Source organism: Arachis ipaensis, chromosome B7 (genome assembly GCF_059453495.1).
Source record: "Arachis ipaensis isolate K30076 ecotype BB chromosome B7, ASM5945349v1, whole genome shotgun sequence".
NCBI classification, from domain to species: Eukaryota; Viridiplantae; Streptophyta; class Magnoliopsida; order Fabales; family Fabaceae; genus Arachis; species Arachis ipaensis.
The window spans coordinates 109,219,374-109,240,471 of record NC_142442.1 but is presented as its reverse complement, the minus strand read 5'-3'; the positions used below and the strand labels follow the sequence as shown (position 1 = coordinate 109,240,471).

General features: G+C 37.7%; 1 pseudogene; it reads left to right on the top strand.

Moving 5' to 3' along the window:
• The first annotated feature begins 9,906 nt into the window (after positions 1–9,906).
• Positions 9,907–11,055, top strand: LOC148553695 (uncharacterized; annotated as a pseudogene).
• The last annotated feature ends 10,043 nt before the right edge of the window (positions 11,056–21,098 follow it).

The following is a 21,098-nucleotide window of genomic DNA, read 5'->3' as shown; positions in this document are numbered from 1 at the left end:
GCTTTGGGCTACAGACCACCATCCTTCACTGCTACTGATGAGACAGCCCCACCGTCTGCTGGACCCTCTTCATCCACGGCCGCCCCTGCTACCCCTGCTGCCACCACTGCACCTCCACCTGCCTCTGAGCCTGTATACCGCCTCGTGCACCACCTATTCCGACAGCTTGATCAGATGGAGCGCCGTAACCGGCGCCGGTATGAGAGATTGGAGCGTCGCAGCCAGCGACGCTATTCACATCTGAATCTGATGATCCGACAGGGTGGTGACATCCCCTCCGAGCCCGACACACCATCAGAGCCATCAGAGGAGGAGGAGGATGAGCCCCAGGAGGAGACCCATCAGCAGGCAGGCATAGAGCAGGCTACACCACATCAGGAGGTTACACATCAGATCGAGGCTGCAGATCCGGAGATCCCGATCCAGTCAGCACCGCCTCTACAGCAGCCACCTCAGCCCACCACCACCACAGAGTCTCCAGCTACCATCCCTACCAGTGATGACACCCCTTCACACCAGGCTTGACTGAGCATCAGGGACGATGCTTCATTTTAAGTGTGGGGAGGTCGCCATCTCTGGCGTTTTATTTTGGTGAACAACTACATCTCTTTTTTCTCTTATTTTGGATATTTTTCTGTATTTTTCTTTTTACTGTTATTTTTTGAGTACTTATACATTGCTACTTTTATGTATTTTTACTCTATCTCTGCATTTTGCATTTTTAGTTCACATTTTTAGTTATTTAGTTTAGTTTGCAATTCTGACTTATTAGTGGATTAATTAGTATAGTTTACCCTTTTTAGCATAAGATAGCATAGTTTAAATTGAAAAATATAAAAAGAAAGTAAGCTAGGAAATTGAACATAACAGATTTAAATCCATAAACCTTGTATATATAGCATTACATCATATAGTTAAGTTGACAACATTTCATCAAGGAGGAACATTAAAACTTTAAAGGCTACCCTAAATAATTTTTTTATGAGAATAAAGGAAATTTTCAACTAAACCTGCATAACATATATGAATGATATATGATGCTTGAGTTAGAGAACACACAGCCTATGAGTCTTGAGCTTAATTGTATGGTTGCATTCAAACTATAATTTCATTCCTGTGTGTTTCGCTTCTTTTTATTCTGATGTTCTTTACTTTGCTTTAATCTATATGTCCAATTATAGAATATAGAATATAGAATATAGGTACATATCAAAAGAATGATTGAGGCCATCATTTGATTTTTAGCTCACTTATCCCAAAATAACCTACCTTTCACATCACCCTTGTTAGCCCCCTTGAGCCTTTAAAACCCCTTTTATACTATTTAGCCACACTACTAGCCTTAAGCAGAAAAACAAAATAAAATCCCAAGTTGAATCCTTGGTTAGCTTAAGATAGAAAACTATGAATAGATTAAATTGTAGGGAACCTATTGGGAACATGGATGATAAAAACAAAAGGTAGAAAAGTTGAAAGAAATAAAATAACTCAGAAAATTTGGGAAGCATGCTCATGAGAAATCAAAGTGATTCAATTACCATGTGCAATAATATATATATATATATATATATATATATATATATATATTATTTTTCAGCATTCAATAAAAAGGGATACAAAGAATCCCTCAATGCAAAATAAAAGCAATGCACATGGGATAAAAATAAAATTGAAACATGAGCATGTAACAACAAGTGGGATAATATGGGAAAATTGGTAAAGAAAGTTTTGTTCTACTAAATATGTATGTTAGGTGAGATCTTAGTCTAATTAAGGATTCACTTATTAGCTCACTTAGCCTTATACATATATCCTTACCTTTACCTTGGCCCCATTACAACCTTAATTAAAGACCTCATGACTTTTGGTATGACTGTACTCTATAATTGTTGATTGGTTAGATGAAGAACAAAGTTATAGAAAGTAAGAATAAAAGGAAACGTAGAGTGAATGAACCCAATAAACACTGAGTGACTAGAGGGTAAACACAAAATCCAGTGAGGGTTCAATAACTCATCAACATATATCTGTGCTTAATTTACTAATTGTTTTGCAAGTTTGTATAATATTTTTATTTCCCATCTCATTTGCTAAAATGCTTTATTATTTAAGGGTTGGCTATATATATATATATATATCTCCTTGAGAATGTAAATTAATTTAACTACATGTAAGCTTTATATATGAGTGGATAAATTGGAATTGCATGACTCATTTAGGTAGATGCATTTAGAATAGGTTGCATTGCATAACATTCCAGCACTTTAACCTTACCTTATTCTTTACCTTGGATTTAGCATGAGGACATGCTATTGTTTAAGTGTGGAGAGGTTGATAAACCCATATTTCATGAGTTATTTTGTGCTTAGTTTGAGTGATTTATTCAATCCTTCACCCACTTATTCATATTAATTGCATGGTTTTACTTTCCCTTCCTTATTATGTGATGTATGTGAAAATCATGTTTCCTAAGCTTTAAAATTAATTATTTTAATTACCTTTACTTCCATTCGATGCCGTGATTAGTGTGTTGAGTAGTTTCAGATCTTCTAAGGCAAAATGACTTAAAGGATGGAAAAGGAAACGTACAAAAATGGAAGGAAAGTGCGAAACGGAGTTTTGAAGAAACTGGCATCCACGCGATCGCATGGACGACGCGATCGCGTGCTAGGAGCAAAAAAGCAGCGACGCGGCCGCATGACTGACGCGGCCGCACGACTTGAGCATAGCGCATTCGATGCGGACGCGTGACCCACGCGGACGCGTGACAGAGGCCACGTATCAGAATTTATAGAATACGCCCCCAGCGATTTCTGAAGCCCTTTTGGCCCAGATCCAGGTGCAGAACACACAGACTAGAGGTTATAAAGTGGGGGAATGCATCCATTCAAAGGAGGGAGCTCGCATTTTTACTACTTTCCATGATTTAGATTTAGTTTGAGAGAGGTTCTCTCCTCTCTCTCTTAGGATTAGGATTTAGGACTTCTCTTAGTTTTTAAGAGTGACTCTCGATCCAGGTTTTATATTTCTTTGTTTTAAGCTTCCCTTTTCACTTTTATTTATTTATTCCAGCACTTGAGTTGATTATTTACTTTTATGATTTAATTTATGAATTATTCCATGTTACAGATTATTATTTGAATTAATGATTATTCGAGGTATTTCAGTTATTTATTGCTTTCTCTTTAATTTGTGTTACCATTGTTTCCAATATGAAGATATTCTATTCCAGAAATTTACTTTTTCCCTTTTTGGTCTTGGTTAAGAAATCAGTAACTAAACAGTTATCAAACTCAACATAATTGATAATCGTTATCTTGCTAATTGAACTGAACTTCAATAATCCCAACTTTTTCTTAGGAAATAAATAGGATTCGATGGTCAAACTAATTAGTCCCTTGACTTTCCTTTACTTTATTAAAGGTTAACTAAGTGGAATTTAGATTCAACTTTCATTATTGTTGAGGGAGATAACCAAGTTGGACTTCCAATTCCTTTTACCTTGCCAGAAGTTTGCTTTACAGTATTTATTTATTTTAATTGCCATTTACTTTACTTGTCATTTAAATCACTTGCTTCTCACCTTCTAAACTCCGATTACAACCTTTATAGCCAATAATAAGAACATACTTCCTTGCAGTTCCTTGAGAAGACGACCCGAGGTTTGAATACTCGGTTAACAATTTTAAAAGGGGTTTGTTACTTGTGACACCCAAAAATGTTTGTATGAAAGGACTTTTGAAGGTTTAGAAACTATACTTGCAACGAGGATTTATCCGTAAATTTTTAGACCATGCAAAAGTCCTCTCATCAGTGGTTGAAAAGGAAGCGCACTAGAGCTTGAAGGTTGGCAGTTGGGGGTATTCAATGGTCCAATCCATGAGGCAAGAGCTTGTAAGGCATAGGTCAGACTGTTTAAGGTAGAGTTAAGTGTGGTTTGAAACTTCATTTGCCCTTGGCTTATGGAACAAAGGACGTTGTCATCCAGTGGAGGTTAGGGTGGATAGCAGGGTTCATTATTTTGGAGAAAGGGTTCATAATAGGAAGGTGGTTCTTCCTGGTAAGGATATGAAGATGATGTACATTGAGGTGGTGGATCTTGGTATGGCTCATAAGGCTCTTGGTGTGGTGGGTAAGGATTAGGGTCATATGGGGGTGTTTGGTAGTAAGGGGCTTGTGGGTATGGTGGTTTAAAGCTATGTTGAGGAGAGAGGGCTCATAGATGTGTTATGGTGGGTATTGATTGTCACAAAAAGGTTCACCATAACCATTGTCTTGGAATGCATCATGGAATGGTTGTTGCTCGTAGTACATTGGAGGGGGTTGTTGCCAAGAGGGTTGATCAAATCCTTGTGGCTCCTCTCATCTTTGATTGTCCCAACCTTGATGCATGTTCTAATTGTAATCTCCTCTTCCTGCAACATAATTATAACCACACTCGTAGCCAAAGCGGTGAGAGTTCATAGTAGAAAAGAAAAACAAAAACTAATAAAAATAAGCAACTAAGTCCTAAACTAACAAAAACTAACAAATAAATAGAAAAGCAAATATTTACAATAACCAATAATAAGGCACACGTTTGCAATTCCCTGGCAACGGCGCCATTTTGACGAACGGAACTCTTGTGCGGTCTAGAATTTTCACAATTAAGTTCTCATTGCAAGTATAGCTTCTAGACCGACAAGAAATCCTTTCGTGCAAAAGTTTTGGTTGTCACTAGTAACAAACCCCTAATAAAATTGATAACCGAAGTATTTAAACCTCGGGTCGTCTCTCAAGGAATTGCAAGGAGGTGTTCTTATTATTGGTTATGAGTTGTGTAAATTGGGATTTTGGATTAAGAGATAAGAAAAGTGAATTGCGAAGGAAACTAACTAATAATTATAAAAGGCTCTTGGCAAGGAATGAAAATTGGAAGTTCTATCCTTATTATTTCCCTCAATAGTGATGAGAATTGTTGGTTGCAACCACTTATTTAACCCTCTAATTACGAAGCAAAGTCAAGTGTATGAATCAGTTTGATTTCTCAAGTCCTAGTCAACTCCTAAGGAAAGACTAGCTTTAGTGGAATCCAAACTAATTAGCAACCTTCAATTGTCAATCAACTAAGGAGTTTGATAACTCAAGTGTCATCAATTACTCAACCAAAGCCAAAAAGAGAAAATTTATTCGAATAAAAATGCCTTGACCAGGAGAAGATTAATTGGAAGTTCCATCCTTGTTGGAATCTCTCAAGAGTAATGGTAAAAGATTGTTGTTATTACTTAGTTAACCCTTACCGAATAAGGAAAAGTCAAGTACATGAACCAACGTCTGTCACGAGTCCTAGTCCTCTCCCTTGGGAAGGTCTAGCGTTAGTGATCAGAAGGCCAGTCTACAACTTTCAATTACCACCACGCTCTTGAGTATTCTAACTCAAGGGTCTCCTATTAATCAACTCCCAAGTCAAGTTGGGAGTCTACTCTACTAACATGAATGCCATTACACCATACAAAGGGAGTAAAAAGGGAACATGGTAATTAAAATTCAATTGGAAATAATTAAACAAATAATAGATTTAAATGGAAAAGTACTATTTGCATTAACAATCCATGATAATAATATAATTGTAACTCTGAACAAAGTAAATAGGGATTAAAAGAGTAAGGAAACAGAAAACAAACTAGAATGATAAAGTCTTCAATGGAGGTAGTAACTTTGTAATATCCAACTCAAAAGCATAAAACTAGGAATCCTAGATCCTAGAGAGAGGAGAGAGCCTCTCCTTCTAAAACCTACATCTAAAACCTAAAATTATGTGAATGAAAATTGTCTGATGATTCCTCCACTCTGTAGCATCTAATCTATATTTTCTGGGCTGAAAACTGGGTCAAAAATAGCCTAGAAATCGCTGGTTGCGAATCTTAATACGTTGGTTTTCTGTCAATGCGATGCGTGCGTGTGATATGACGCGTGCGCATCGCCTAGCTGTATGGTCACTATGACAAACTATGATGGATGTTAGTTTCCAACGCAACTAGAACCGCCTCATTTGTACCTCTGTAGCTCAAGTTATGACCATTTAAGTGCGAAGAGGTCAGGGCTGACAGCTTTGCAGTTCCTTCAATTTCTTGTATTCCTTCCACTTTTGCATGCTTCCTTTCCATCCTCCAAGCCATTCCTGTCCTGTAATCCCTGAAATCACTTAACGCACATATCACGGCATCGAATAGTAATAAGAGAGGATTAATATTAGCAAATATAAGGCCAAAGAAGCATGTTTTTAATCATAGCACAAAATTAGGAAGGAAAACATAAAACATGCGAATTGTATGAATAAGTGTGAGAATAATGGATAAAATCCACTAGATTAAGCACAGGATAAATCCTAAAAATGGGGTTTATCAGCACACAAGGTGTTTGTGAAAATGCCAATTATGATTTTTGAGTAGATTTTCACACCTTGGCTTAGGATTTGAGTTCCTAGGATACTAGAGTCATGATGTCCAACATTTAGTGGTAATTCTTGGGTAGTTAGTTGACTCTTGTTTCCATTGAAACTAGCTTTTTATCAACTAGTTTGGTAAGTTAGCTAGAACTTATGGATTGAGGTCAATTATGCTTGCTGGACTTATTCCTCGATGTTAGGGGTTAACTAAGCAAGATTAACTCATCATAATTATCATAGTTGTGGTTATGGCAATGATAGGATTCCTTGAATTCTCTCATTCTCAAGTCAAGGCTCTTTATTGCATTTATAGCATTTTCACTAGTTTTGATCTCATTTTCTCTTTACTTGCATTAACTTCCAATTTTGATCATTTCTTAGTTCTTTTATTTCTTAAGTTCTTTTAATCTTTCGTTCTTTGATTACAAAACCCCTTTTTGCCTCCACAACTGAAAGCGTAACATTCCAATTGCATCCTAGGAAGAACGACCCGAGGTTGAAAGACTCTCGGTTTATATTTGGTTTGAATTTGATATTTGATTAAGAGAATTCATTGTTGGTTTGGACTATGCTACTAACGAATTGATTTTTTATTCTAAATCGACAATACTTTCTCTTATCAAATTTGGCGCCATTGCCGGGGAATGCAATCGGTGTTATATTTTTAGTTGTTGTGAATATGTTAATAGTGTAAAAAGTACTTTTTGGTTGTTTGTTTCCTTTTGTTAATAGGTTTTGTTTATATTCTCTTTATGACTTTTTCACACTATTACCATAATGTACCCCAATGGAACCCAAACACTTTCCTTTATAGTCACCAATTCTATACACCATCACCTCACTACATACAAAACCAAAACCCTCACCCTCATGAGTTTGATTGTCAACCTTCATCACCTCAATTTTTATCTTTATATATGGATCAAGCCACACAAGAGGCACTTTTCGGAAGAAGCAAGAGCAAGTCATGTCTACTTTGGCGGAAACTCTTGACTGTTTAGCTTCGTTGTGTTCATCCCACAACCATGGAGATTCTATGGTTAAATGTGAAGAATCAAGTGCAAGGTGTAAAGTGAATGAAGAAATGCCAAATTAAGTAGAAGATGATGAAGTTTCCTTTATTGAATTTGAAGGAGATGTTGATGTGGACTTCACACAACCTCTAATTTTTGACTTGAGTGATGATGAGGAGGATTTAAAGGAGGTTAAGAAAGATTTTAGCCACCAAGAAGTGAAGGTATTTGTGCAAGAGCCAATTGAGTGGGTGAAGATTTCTTCAACAAGATTCTTAGGCCCGCATCAATATGCCATCTTGGAGACAGATTGTCAACTTCAAACACTTCTTGGAGTAGTGGATGGTGAAGAGAAGAATGTTATTTGGCAAGGAAATAAAAAGTTCATCAACAAAGCCAATTCAACATCTGGAGCTCAATTATGGTGCAAGAGTCAATTGAATGGATTCCGGGGAGTGTACAAATGTGTTAATGGTGACTCAAAACAAAGTTCATCTACGTGCAACAATGAAGATCATCAAGAAGATGAACAAGAGACTAGAGTATGGGATCTGGGCATTGGTTTCAAGAGTCAACGCTTATGGATCCTAATTGCTAGCTTGGAGCCTCTCAAGAGTTTGATGCAATTCATTTGGGACCCCGAAGGTCAAATCAAGATCAAACTTGGTTGGAGATTCAAGGAGGAGTGGAAACACAAGCCACCCTAATAAGGATCTCTTCAAAAAGTCCAACATAAGGACTTTAAACCAAAGTGCTAGGTGGGAGACACCCCACCATGGTAATATCCTTCGAACCCTCTCTCTTTTATCTTTTATTTCTTGAATGATTGGTAATGTTGCTTAGTTAGATTAGTTAAATTTTGATGTTAGTTAGGTAATTTTAGTAGAATAATGTGTTTTTGGAGTTTTATGGTGTTTTGGGACTTGAAAATCTATTTTGAACATCATGTTTGGTGCCTTAGAAGCACTAAAATTTTTGTAGAAACAGAGTTCTGTGCGTACGCAGCGCCCGCGCGCTGCTGTCCGCGCGCACACCCTTCATTTTCTTCTTCTGTGCGTCTGTACACGACCTTGTGCATACGCACATGTCACTTTTCGAACGTTAATTTGAAAAGTGGGACACCCTCGCGCTTCAGCTTCATTTCAACCCTTATGTTATTTCCCTCCTTTTCTTCTCTGAAGCACCAAAGAACACCACCACTCAACCCTAACCACCTGAACCAGTCCGCCGCTCTTCCCCCGTCCAACAACAACACCACTGGCGACCACCGTCACCCACACTCTCTCCCTTACTTCTTCCCTTTTCTTCTCCATTTCCCCATTTCTCTTCTTTCTCTACACGACAGCCCTAGCCCGTGCCATTCCTCAGTCTGCGTTATTCAAGCGCCGGCGAACACCACCAGTGGTGACGAACTTCTCTACCACTACAACCACCACAACTCTGCCTCTCCCTTCCTGTTCTTCTTCATTCCTCATCAGCGCAGGTTCCATTTATTTCTCCCTTCCCCTATTTCTGTTTCTTTATTTTTTTCATTTCCATTGCTTTTTAATTCTGTTTTAGTGATTAGGAGGCTTTAGAATAGATGACTTCTTGTGTTCTGGATTGAGTATTGTTGTTGGCTGATTGTTTTGAATTTTCTGGGTTGATTGATGATGAAGTTAAACTGATAATGCTACTTTTAAATTTCTACACATAACAGGTTGATATATTGCCTGAATAAAGATTTTTTGTCTAATTTCTGTGTCTGATCAGCATAGGCCTTGGATTTTGTTTTCATTTGGCACTTTTATTCATACTTGTGCAGTCTTATGTAGTTTTGGATGATGATTAATGATGAATTCTGATTATGCACTAAATGTTGCCCTAGTTTAAACACCAAACTGACCTTGAACTTGCAGATGTTGTAATATGTTTGGTGCATTATAAGTACATAACTGATTTTGCCGAGTGAATTGAGGTTATAGCTTATTCATGTTGTTTTGACATAACCAATCACATATATAGCCAATTGTTCCTTTAAAATTTTGAGCAATTCAAATTGAACTTTTTCAACTTATTGCTCTGAACAAGGGCCGTATGAGTTGATTGTTTTCCACCTTTGACCATGAATAAATGAGCTTCTCATTGTCAAATTGGTTATTCCCTTGGTGCCGAATTCTGATTGAATATTGCACTTTTAATGCACAATTAGATAATAACCAAGTTTTGATTCAATTCACTTGTACTATTACACCTAAGTCATATATGTCCTTCAATTGTTGTTCATTCTCTTTTGTTACTTAGGTTGCTTGATTGTGGAAAAATACATTTTCTTTTGGAGCTTGTCACTTGTTTTGAACATGTTCTCCTCAATTGAGTGTTTGTTTACCTTATTGGCTCTTATTTGAATTTTTTGACTGTTTCCTCCTTCTTTCTGTGATTTTTATCTATTTCTCCTGAGTTGTATTCTATTTTTGTCTTTTCAAGATGCATCGCAAAGGAAAGGAGAAAGCCAACCCTTTGGATCCTCCTCCTCCTGTGCCTTTGAGTACTCAACCAGACACGTTCATTAATCGGCAAGCCCAAGAACAGTATAAAAAAGTGGAAACAAAAGCCTTCCACTACGAGAGAAAGCTGAACTTACCGGAGAAATATGCAGACCAAATTCTTTATAGACTCAATTTCTACCAATGAAAATTCGTAGGGTTCGACCCGGTGGAGATCAATGAAAACCAGGTCAAAGAATTCTATGAAAATCTGCTTAGAAGGGACACCACAATTGTTTTTCTGAGAGGTGTCACACTAGACACCTCTGACCATGCTTTCGAGGCACTTCTACAGATTCCACACATTCCTCCGGCCCATGATACTTACCCTCAAATAGTGAAGGACTTGACATCAGGCAAGCTTTTGTTGGATGTGGTTCTAAAGAAGATTGCCATACCTGAGGCCAAACAGGAATACAGCAGGGGTGAGAATGCAGTTCTACCAAGCATTGCGTGCTCTGACCTAACTCTAGAGGCGAGGATCTGGCAGCAAATCATTGCTGACTACAACTTGCAGAGCACACATGCTACTCATATTCGCGTCCGTGTGGCCGTGCTTCTTTGGGCTATTCTGGAGGGGAAGAGGATTTCTATTCTTCTCCTTATCAGAGACTCGATGTGGAAGGTTACCCAACAATAGAAATACAATATTTCCTTTCCTTCGATGATCACCAGATTGGCTACCTTATCTGGAGTGGAGTGACGTCTGACAGACCGGAGTTCTGTTTACGTCAGCACCCAGCCATTCCTGCCATACGGCGAGTATAAGGGACCGCCACAGAAGAAAAGGAAGACAACTGAGCTTCCATCATCAGTAGCAGAGCCCTCAGCACCTCTTGCACCTCCTGCACCCACACCCCGACCTCAGACACCTTATGAGCTGGGTAGGGAGATTCTTCTGGCTATCCACCACTCTGAGCACCACAATGCGCGCCATTTTGAGTGGATTATAGTGAAACTTGAGGGTAGAGACCCTGGGCCACCCCTCCGGATACATCAGAGCATGAGCCAAAGCATGAGGCTTAGACCGAGGAACCGGCAGTGGAGGAGCCATCAGCTGACAGAGCTGAGGAGAGAGCAGAGCCAATAGCTGTAGCTTAGCCGAGAGTGGAGACCACCATAGAGCCTTCAAGAGCTATCATTGTTTATCAGCGACATCACCACCCACCTCCGCCAGACGGTGGAGCTTCCCAGAGTTGACCCCCTGGTTTTATTCTTTTAGCACGGAGGACCGTGCATGATTTAAGTGTGGAGGAGTGATAAACCCCAATTTTGTGGTTTATATTGTGCATAATTCGAAGGGTTTTGTCATTATTTTCCGTACTTATTCACAAGAATTGCATGGTTTAGTGTTCTCTTCCTAATATTGCTTCATGATGGAAAACATGCTTCTTTTGCCTTAAAATTGCCATATTTTGATCCTCTTTTATTACCATCCGATGTCGTGATGTGTTTGTTGAGTGATTTCAGAGTTTACAGAGCAAGAATGGCCTAGAAGAGAGAAAGAAAGCATGCACAAGTGGAAGGAACATGAAGAATTAAATTTTGGGGAGTTCAGCATCGGTGCGCACGTGAACCTCACGCGCACGCATGGGTGCAGAAAGTGTAATTGGCGCATGAAGATTGGCGTATCCACGTGGATTAGCGAAATCTCCATCGACGCGCACGCGTGCATGGCGCGCACGCGTGGATCGCGAAAATCAATCGACGCGCACGCGTGCATGGCGCGTATGTGTGACAAGCTGCACGTGGCCTCATTAAAGAAAATTGTGCCTGGCGATTTCTGAGGCTCAACAGGCCCAAATTCAAGCTGGTTCTGCATGGAAAATACCCAAGGATGCTAGGGGGAAAGGGGGGATCATTCATTCACACTTAGACACAATTTTAGCTAGTTTTTGCTTTTTGTTCTTCTAGAGAGAGAAACCTTTGTTCCTCTCTAGATCTAGTTTGATTTGATCTTCCCTTGTTGAATTCTAAATTGGGTCTCGTTGATTTCTAGTTTTGGTTACTTAATTTGAATTCCTTAGTATAATTTTGTTTAGATATTGTGTTAGATTTATGTTTTCTTGTCAATTGTCATCTTTTTACCCATTTTGTGAATCTTGAGGATCTTAAATTGTTAATGTCATGATGATGATTTCCATGATTAATTATGTTGTTTGAGTGACTTTACATTAATAATTGTTAGTGGGTTCTTGTTAATTTCAATTTAATTGCATTTTGAATATGTCTTTTAGTGATGCTCACCATGTGTTTGATGAAATGTTTCCTTTGATTATGGAGTAGTTTTCTTTACTCTTGGCCTAGGCTAAGGGAATTGGGTAAACTTGCGTCATTAGCTCTAATTGGTTTTGTGATTTGAGAACCCTTAGTGGTCAAGTTGATACCCATTGACACTAGTTCACTACTAAGTCAATTGGTAGTTGGATTGGGACTTATGCGTTGAGATTGATCAAACCACTTGACGTACCTCAAGCTTGGGAGTAAATATTACGTACTTAAAGCTCTTAGAGGTAGACTTAGTGAGTTTGGTTCCTCATAATTGTCAAGATATGGTGGTTAGACAAGGATAGTAATCCCAATTCCCATGCCTAGCCAAGAGTTGCTTTTATTATTCATATTTGAAAACCAAAAATTTAAATTGCTTGATTCTAGTTATAGTTGCTTGATAGTTTTAGAGTAGAACTATATAAAATGTTCTCTTGTTAGTTTGAAATTGCTCATACATTGCTTTAATCACTTGAATTAATTCCTTACACTTTAAGATTTCTTGTTTGTTAAGCCTTTTAATCCAATTTCTTGTTCATGACTTGCAACCTCGAAATTCTAACCAATGTTGATACACATGTTTGCCCATTCCTTGTGAGACAACCCAAGGTTTGAATACTTCGGTTACTTTTATTGGGGTTGAACTTGTGACAACCAATTCCTTAAAATTTGATTCGAGAGTTGACTATCGGTTTGGACTATACTGACAATGGAAATATTTTGTGGAATTCTGAATCGGTAAAGATCCTTGACATCAAATTTTTGCCGCCGTTGCCAGGGAATGGTTGCAACGTATGCTTTGATATTGGTTATGTGAATATGTGAATATTGTAGATAGTTTATTTGCTTTCAATACTTAGTTGTAGTTTAGATTTCTTTTGTACATGTGCTATGACTCCCAAGTTTGATTACTCGGTCTCAACCAAATTCTAGCTTAGCCAAGTTTGACCCTGAGATTGAAAAAACTTTGTTACACACTCGGCAAGCTAGACAACGGTTGGACAATACGGCTAGTACTTCGGCCTCCCTTGAGGAACATACCGAATTACTAGACGACACCGAGAGTAACTTGGAGTCCGCTACTTCCTATTCTTCTGTTGGCACTACTAATACATCTTTGCATCCCACAGGTGAACCATACATGGTGGAGCCACGCCGGATCACTTTGCATGAACAACCGGCTCCGGGTATCATACTTCAACCTTTGCAAGTAAGGTATCCCAACCTTGATCCAAACTTTGAGTTGAAGAATAGCTTGATAAATCTACTCCCTAAGTATCATGGGTTGTGATAAACTCTATTTGTAGGGTTTATCTTGTGCTTGATTTAGGGGATTTTATGACCTTTTACCCACATTTATTCAATGAAATAGCATGCTTTCATGATTGTCTCCTAATTTGTGCTTAAAAGAGAAAACATGTTTTCTAGGTCTTAAAATAGCTAAATTTAATTTACCTTGATCCCATTAGATGCCTTGATATATTTTTTAAGTGATTTCAGATTTATGAGGCAAAGATTAGATCAAGGAAATGAAGAAAAAGCATGTAGAAATGGAGAACTCATGAAGAAATAAAGGAGTCACAAAAGCTTTCAAGCCGACCTCTTCGTACTTAATCGATCATAACTTGAGCTACATAGGTCCAAATGATACGGTTCTAGTTGCGTTGGAAAGAAAACATCTGGAGCTTCGAAATGATATAAGATTTGCTATGGTTGCATTGGGGATAGGGGCGCGCACGCGCACGATACGCGTACGCGCCGATGTTGCATGTGACCCACTTTAATGCAACTCGTGGCCAGCGATTTCTAGCGCATTTTGGGACCAATCCAACTCATTTCTGATACTATTTAACCCAAGGATTGAAGAGGGATGAGACACCCAGTCATTAGTTTAGTTTTATTTTAGTTTTATCATGCTTTAGTTGGTTTCTAGAGAGTGAAGCTCTCTCTTCTCTCTAGAATTAGGAGTAGGTTAGATCTAGATTAGGAATTCTTAGATCTAGGTTAATTTCATGCTTAGATTTACTTTTCCTTTATCAATTCTTCTTCTTCTACTTCTTCTCTCTCTAGTTTTGCATTTAATTCTTGTAATTCTCTATTTTTATGTTGATGCATTTTTGTTTCTTCTATTTTCATTTTAATTCAATTTATGATTTATGTTCCTTTATTTTTCATTTGATTTGTTGTTGTTTAATTCCTTGCAATTGAGTAGTGTAGATTTACTTTCCTTGCAATTTTACTATGCTTTCCTTTTTATGCCTTCCAAGTGTTTGATAAAATGCTTGGTTGGATTTTAGAGTAGAATTTTATGTTCTTGGCTTGGGAAGGTAACTTAGGAACTCTTGAGTTACTAATGTCCAAGTGATTGTTGATTGGGAGCCATTAACTCTAGATCTCATTAATTGAATTGGTGGAGAACGAGGACTTATGGATTTGGATTGATATAGCTCACTTCACTTTCCTCTACTATTAGTTAGGGGTTAACTTAGTGGGATTGATCCTTGCCAATTCTCATGTTGTGGTTAGTGATAAGGATAGAGATCCTTGACCACCAACCTTTGCCAAGACCTTTTTAGCTGTTAGTTTATTTTCATTGCCATTTACTTTTCATGTTTCTCATTCAAATCCCTGAAAATACATCATAACCAATAACAAGACACTTTGTTGCAATTCCTAGGGAGAACGACCCGAGGTTCAATACTTCGGTTTATAAATTTAGGGGTTTGTTTTAGTGACAAACAAAATTTTTGTATGAAAGGATTAATGTTGGTTTAGGAACTATACTTGCAACGAGAAATTATTGTGAATTCTAAACCACACAAAGTCCTTTTCATCAAAATGGCGCCGTTGCCGGGGAGTTGCAATGGTGTTATGTTATTAGTTATTGTATATATGTGAATATTGTGAATAGCTTGATTTTTGGATTGCTTGTTAGCTTTTGCTAGTTTTAGGATTTTGTCTCATGATTTCTTATTAGCTTTTGTTCTTATTTTCTCTTTTCATTATGAATTCTCACTTTGGCTATGAGTTTGGTTCTAATTATGTTGTAGGAAATGAGGACTATAATGAGAATGTGTATCAAGGATGTGATAACCAAAGGTGGAAGGAAGCATATGCATATGATCAATCTTCATGGCAACAACCTCCACCAATGCACTATGAACAAGAGCCATTCTATGATGCATATCAACCAAATGGCTATGGTGAATCTCTTTGTGATTTTCAAGAACCACCACCATATGCCTATGAGCCATATCCTCAACATAACCCTGAACCATACTCACAAGCCCCTTTGCACCAAACACCTTCATATGACCCTCATCCATGTCCACCATTACAACAACCATATGAGCCATATGAACCACATATAGAGCCACCACCATTCCAACATCAATATTTTCAAGAGCTACCTCCTCCATATTATTACCAAGATGAACCACCTCCAATGTATGAACATTTTTAACCACAAGATGAACTCTACTTCCCACCACAACTTACCATAGAAGAATACTCATGTCAATCGATCCAAGAGCCGTATGATCCTAATCATATTATCCAAGAGGAACAAGAGTCAAGGAATCGTCTCAAGGAAACATTGGATCAACTTCAAGCAACCATGGAGCGTGTTGTGCAACAAGTGGAAAGAGCGGAAAGTATTGAACCACCACAACTCTACCAAGAGGAACCACCTTCCTACTATGAGTCCTTCCTTCAAAATAATGAACCCTTCCATCCACTCCAACCTCCAATTGATGACATCCTTGATGTTCTTGTTCAAGAACAAGAAGAGATGAAAAGGGATGTGGAATAATTCACGGCTGCCTTGGATGAGGTGGTAAACCGGTTAGCATCCCAATGCTTGAACACTCAAGGAACTCCCATGGCTACATGTGGAGAATTAAATGAAGAGCATAACATGAAGGAGAGATTGGTGGAGAATGAAGGAAGTTGCTTTGTATTGGAACAATTGGAGGAAGCTTTAATTGTTGAAGAAGAGGAAGAAGTGGTTGAAGACTTAGGAGATGCATAACCACCTTGGGAATCTAAAATTAAGGAAAACCCCTCCAAGATGATTGAAATTGATGCTAGGGAGGAAAGTGCACACCTTCCAAGGCATATTCCATATGAAGACTTGGACGGGATAGAGCAAGAATTGAGTTCCCTTGGTGAGGAAGATCAAGCACCAAGTCTTAGTGGTGAAGAATCCTTTGAGCTTGAAGAATCTTCTCCCGGTGAATTTGAAGACAATGTGGTGGTAAATTTCTCTCACCCTCCCATTTATGATTTGAGTAAGGGAAAAGGCTTAGATAAAATTGTTGAACAAAGGATTGAGATTAAGAGATCTTGTGAGAAGGTGAAGATCCTTAGAAAAAGGAGGATGGGAATTGAATATGCTTTGTCAAGACCCTTGGACGCTTCTTTACCTAGGTTGCCATCTACGCCTTCATTTGAGTGGGTGAAATTTATTTCTATTATCTTTATTGTCCCATTTGAGTATGGTTTACTTGAAACGGATGGCCAACTTAGAGTACTTTGTACGATGAAGTATAAGGGAAAAAGTTTTTGTGGTTGGCATTGTAAATCAAGGCTCGTTATGGTTGATGCATCAAACATGAGATATAAAGGTTGGAGTAGTGCTCAACTAGATGGGTTGAAAGAACTTGGGAGATTGATGGTTTAGAAGTTATAGTAAATTCTTGTTGTGAGTATAGTTACTAAACCAAGCAATCAACCTTTCTTACAAACGTTTTGGTTGTCACAAGTAACAAACCCCTTTAAAATTGATAACCGAGTATTTAAACCTCGGGTCGTCTTCTCAAGGAATTACAGGGAGGTGTTCTTATTATTGATTATGAGTTGTAAATTAGGGGTTTTGAAAGTAAGGAACCAGTATGTTAAATGATAAGAAAAATAAAATAGTAATAATAAAATAAACTCTTGGCAAGGTATTAGAACTGGAAGTCCTATCCTTATCAATTGTGATGAGAATTGGATTTTAATCCCACTTTGTTAACCTCTAACTATGAAGGTAAATCAAGTGGATTAATTAGCTTGATCCTCAGGTCCTAGTCAATTCCTATAGAAAGACTAGAGTTATTGGAGCAACTCCCAATTTCAACCACTATTTTATTTGACAACTCAAGCGTTACCAATTACTTAACCAAAGCCAAAAGGAAGAGAATATCTAAATTAAATTAACAGCATCCATATAAATAAAGCAAAGCAAAATTAAATCTGAAAATACCTCAAATTGCATTAATAAAGGAAATCAAATCTAACATGGATATTCATAAATTAAATTAGGAAAATAAATAAAAGAAAAATTGAACCTGATAAAAAGAAACAATCCTGAAAGCAAAGAAATCCTAAATCCTAAATCCTAAGAGAGAGGAGAGAACCTCACTCTCTAAAAACTACATCTACTCCTAAAATTATGAATTGTGAGCTTATGATTATGAATGAATAGATTTCCCCACTTTATAGCCTCTAATCTGTGTTTTTTGGGCCGCAAACTGGGTCGAAAACAGCCCAGAAATCGCTGGAGAAGAAATCTGCCACGCAGATTTTTGTCACTGCAATGCGTTCGTGTGGAGCACGCGTTCGCGTCACCTAGCTTCAGGGAAACGATGGCATATTATATATCAAATCAAAGCCCCAGACGTTAGCTTTCCAACACAACTGGAACCGCGTCATTTGGACCTCTGTAGCTAAAGTTATAGCCATTTGAGTGCAAAGAGGTCAGGCTGGACAGCTTAGCAATTTCTCCAACTTCTTGTATTCCTTCCACTTTTGCATGCTTCCTTTCCATCCTCTGAGCCATTCCTGCCCTGTAATCTCTTAAATCACTTAACACACATATCAAGGTATCTAATGGTAATAAGAGAGGATTAAACATAGGGAACTTAAGGCCAAAGAAGCATGTTTTCAATCAAAGCACATAATTAGGAAGGCAAATGTAAAACCATGCAAATAGTATGAATAAGTGGGTAAAGAGTTGATAAAAACCACTCAATTGAGAACAAGATAAATCATAATATAGTGGTTTATCAACCTCCCCACGTTTAAACATTAGCATGTCCTCATGCTAAGCTCAAGAGAAGCTATAAAGTGAATGAGGAAAGTAAGAAAGTATGAAATGCAACCTATCTATATGAATGCAACTATATGCTAAGATGTTTCTATCTACTTGGTTAAAAGTAAACAAGTTTTCCAAGACAAAAATAATTCAAATTCCACTAATTCAAATCATATAATAAAAGACAAGTAAACTTGTAAGAAGATAGCTTCATGAAAGCAGGGAACATATAATTAAGCACTGAACCCTTACTGGTAGTGTATATCACTCTAACTCTCAAGTGTCTAGGGTCAATCACTCTACTCTTCTTTAGTCATGCTTTCTAAAACTTTGTTCTTAATCTAACCAATCAACAAATATTTAATGTACCAATGCAAACATCATGAGGTCTTTTTAGGGTCATAATGGGGCTGAGGTAAAGGTAAGGATATATGTATGGCCAAGTGATCTTTATAAAGTGAATCCTTGATTAGTCTAAGATCTCACCTAACTTATACATACTTTATAAAATTTTAAAATACTTTACCTAGCTACCTAAATTTTTCCCACTTTTGTATTACATGCTCATGTATCAAACTTATTTTTGAATTTTTGTCCCATGTGCATTGATTCTTTTTATTTTGCATTTGGGGTAATATTATTTTTCTTCTTCTTTTTTTTTTTTTTTTGTATCCCCTTATTTAATTACTTAATATTTTTTTAATGCACATGGTAATTTAATTATTTTGATTTTACATGAGCATGCTTCCCAAATTTTCAAATAACTTATTCAATTTAATTCCCTACTTTTTCATATCATCCCATGTTCCCATAAAATTCCCCATACTTAAATTATACACAATATCTATCTTAAGCTAACCAAGGATTCAACTTGGGATTTTTATTTTGTTTTTCTGCTTAAGGCTAGTAATGTGGTTATGAAATAGAAGGGGGGTTAAAAAGTTCAAAGTGGCTAACAAGGGTGATGTAAAAGGTAAGCTTATTTGGGATAAGTGAGCTAATAACAAATAATGGCCTCAATCATATGCAAGCATGTAAATATATTAAATATTGGACATATAGAATGGAACAAAATCTAGATTGCAGTTATAGAGAAGTGAACACACAAGAATAAATATTATAGTTAAATAATGTAACCATAAGCTCAAAATCTCACAGGTTGTGTGTTCTTTGGCTCAAAAACCATGTTCCAAATACAACTTCAAACAAATTTAAAACATAATTTTTTTTTATTTTTAATTTAAATTAGTGAAATACTATAAAAATTTCTTGAAAAAGAAAATATTACTTCAACCAAGTAGTAACTAAATGCATAAAATCAAATAAACATGCAATTAAACATGCAAATGCAACAATGAACTAACAAATAAAGTAAAATATTGGTGTTTGAGAAGAGAATAACTAACCCACGGAGATCGGTATCGACCTCCCCACACTTAAAGATTGCACCGTCCTCGGTGCATGCTAAGATGTGCAAGTGGATGGGGGTTGTGGTTCCTCAGCTGGGGCTCTTTTTGTTCCTTTCCTTGCCGGTGGTTTGGAAGTAGCTTTCTCTTTATCCTTCTTGGTGGCCATCCTGAAAAGGGAAAAAGAAAGTAACTTTTAAAGCTAGGGGTTAGAGCAAGGAAGAGAGTGGGAAAGGTGGTAATCAACGCACAATAAAGAAGAATGACGTTAACACATGGTCATGACTACATGTGAAAAGTTCATCAATGGAAATATAGCAAGTGTATGTAATGACAATTGAATGCAAGATGTTTTTTGGCATGCTGGCAGAGGCATGAGTAGCATAAATCAAGCATTCAATGTCCAAGTTAGATTACCAAGTCTTTCACTAACAACTTGTTTGTAATAACAATTATATTTAATCAATAAAATATAAAAAGAATTTTGTGAAAAGCAAGCATTTAGAGTAGTAGAATAAAAGAAATCTAAAAATAGTGCATAATGCCATATGGACTTTTTCACAAACACATAGCAAGCATGGTAAATATGCTATTCAAAGTATTAAATTGAACATGCAAGTAACCCTTTAAAAAGTAATATATAATTGTCAAACATTTCCTTTAATAATCCATAAAAATATAGAAAATAATGACCCAAATAAATTTCTAACACTAATGAAAATAATGCAATGAATGAAAGTAAATAAATTAAAATAAAATAAAAAGAAAAATAAGAAGAATGAGAAGGGAAAGAAGGGAAGAAGAAGTAAGGAAGAAATAAGGAGGGAAAAGAGAAAATAGGATTTGGGGAAAAGAAAGATAAGATATTTTGGCATTTTAGGGTAAGCTGTGCGGCGCAAGCGACGCGGACGCGTGGGTGACGCGTTCGCGCGAATTGCGCTTATTCAGATTGACGCGGTCGTGTCGATCACGCGGTCGCGTGACCCTTTTTATGCTACTGGCGCGAGGGCAGCCTCGCGCTCGCACAACTCTCTGTTCAAAATCTTATGTTGCCAAATTTTGGGTGACGCGATCGCATGAGTGGCCAATATTGGGATATGACGCGGACGCGTGGGGCACACGTTCACGTGGTAAGGGCTGTTCGTCTAGCGCTAGTCCAGCACCACTCCAGCATAACTTTCGGCTATGCACCCTTTTTACGTCGATGTTCAGGTCACGCGGCCACGTGGGTGACGCGGTCGCATGCGAGGCCATTGTTCCCACATGATGCGGATGCGTAAGCGACGCAGTCACGTGGGGTGATTTGTGCCAAAGGCACACCTCCAGCCACGCTCCCACGTGACACTCTATTCGATTTATTATTCTGGCTGAGCCACCTGCGAC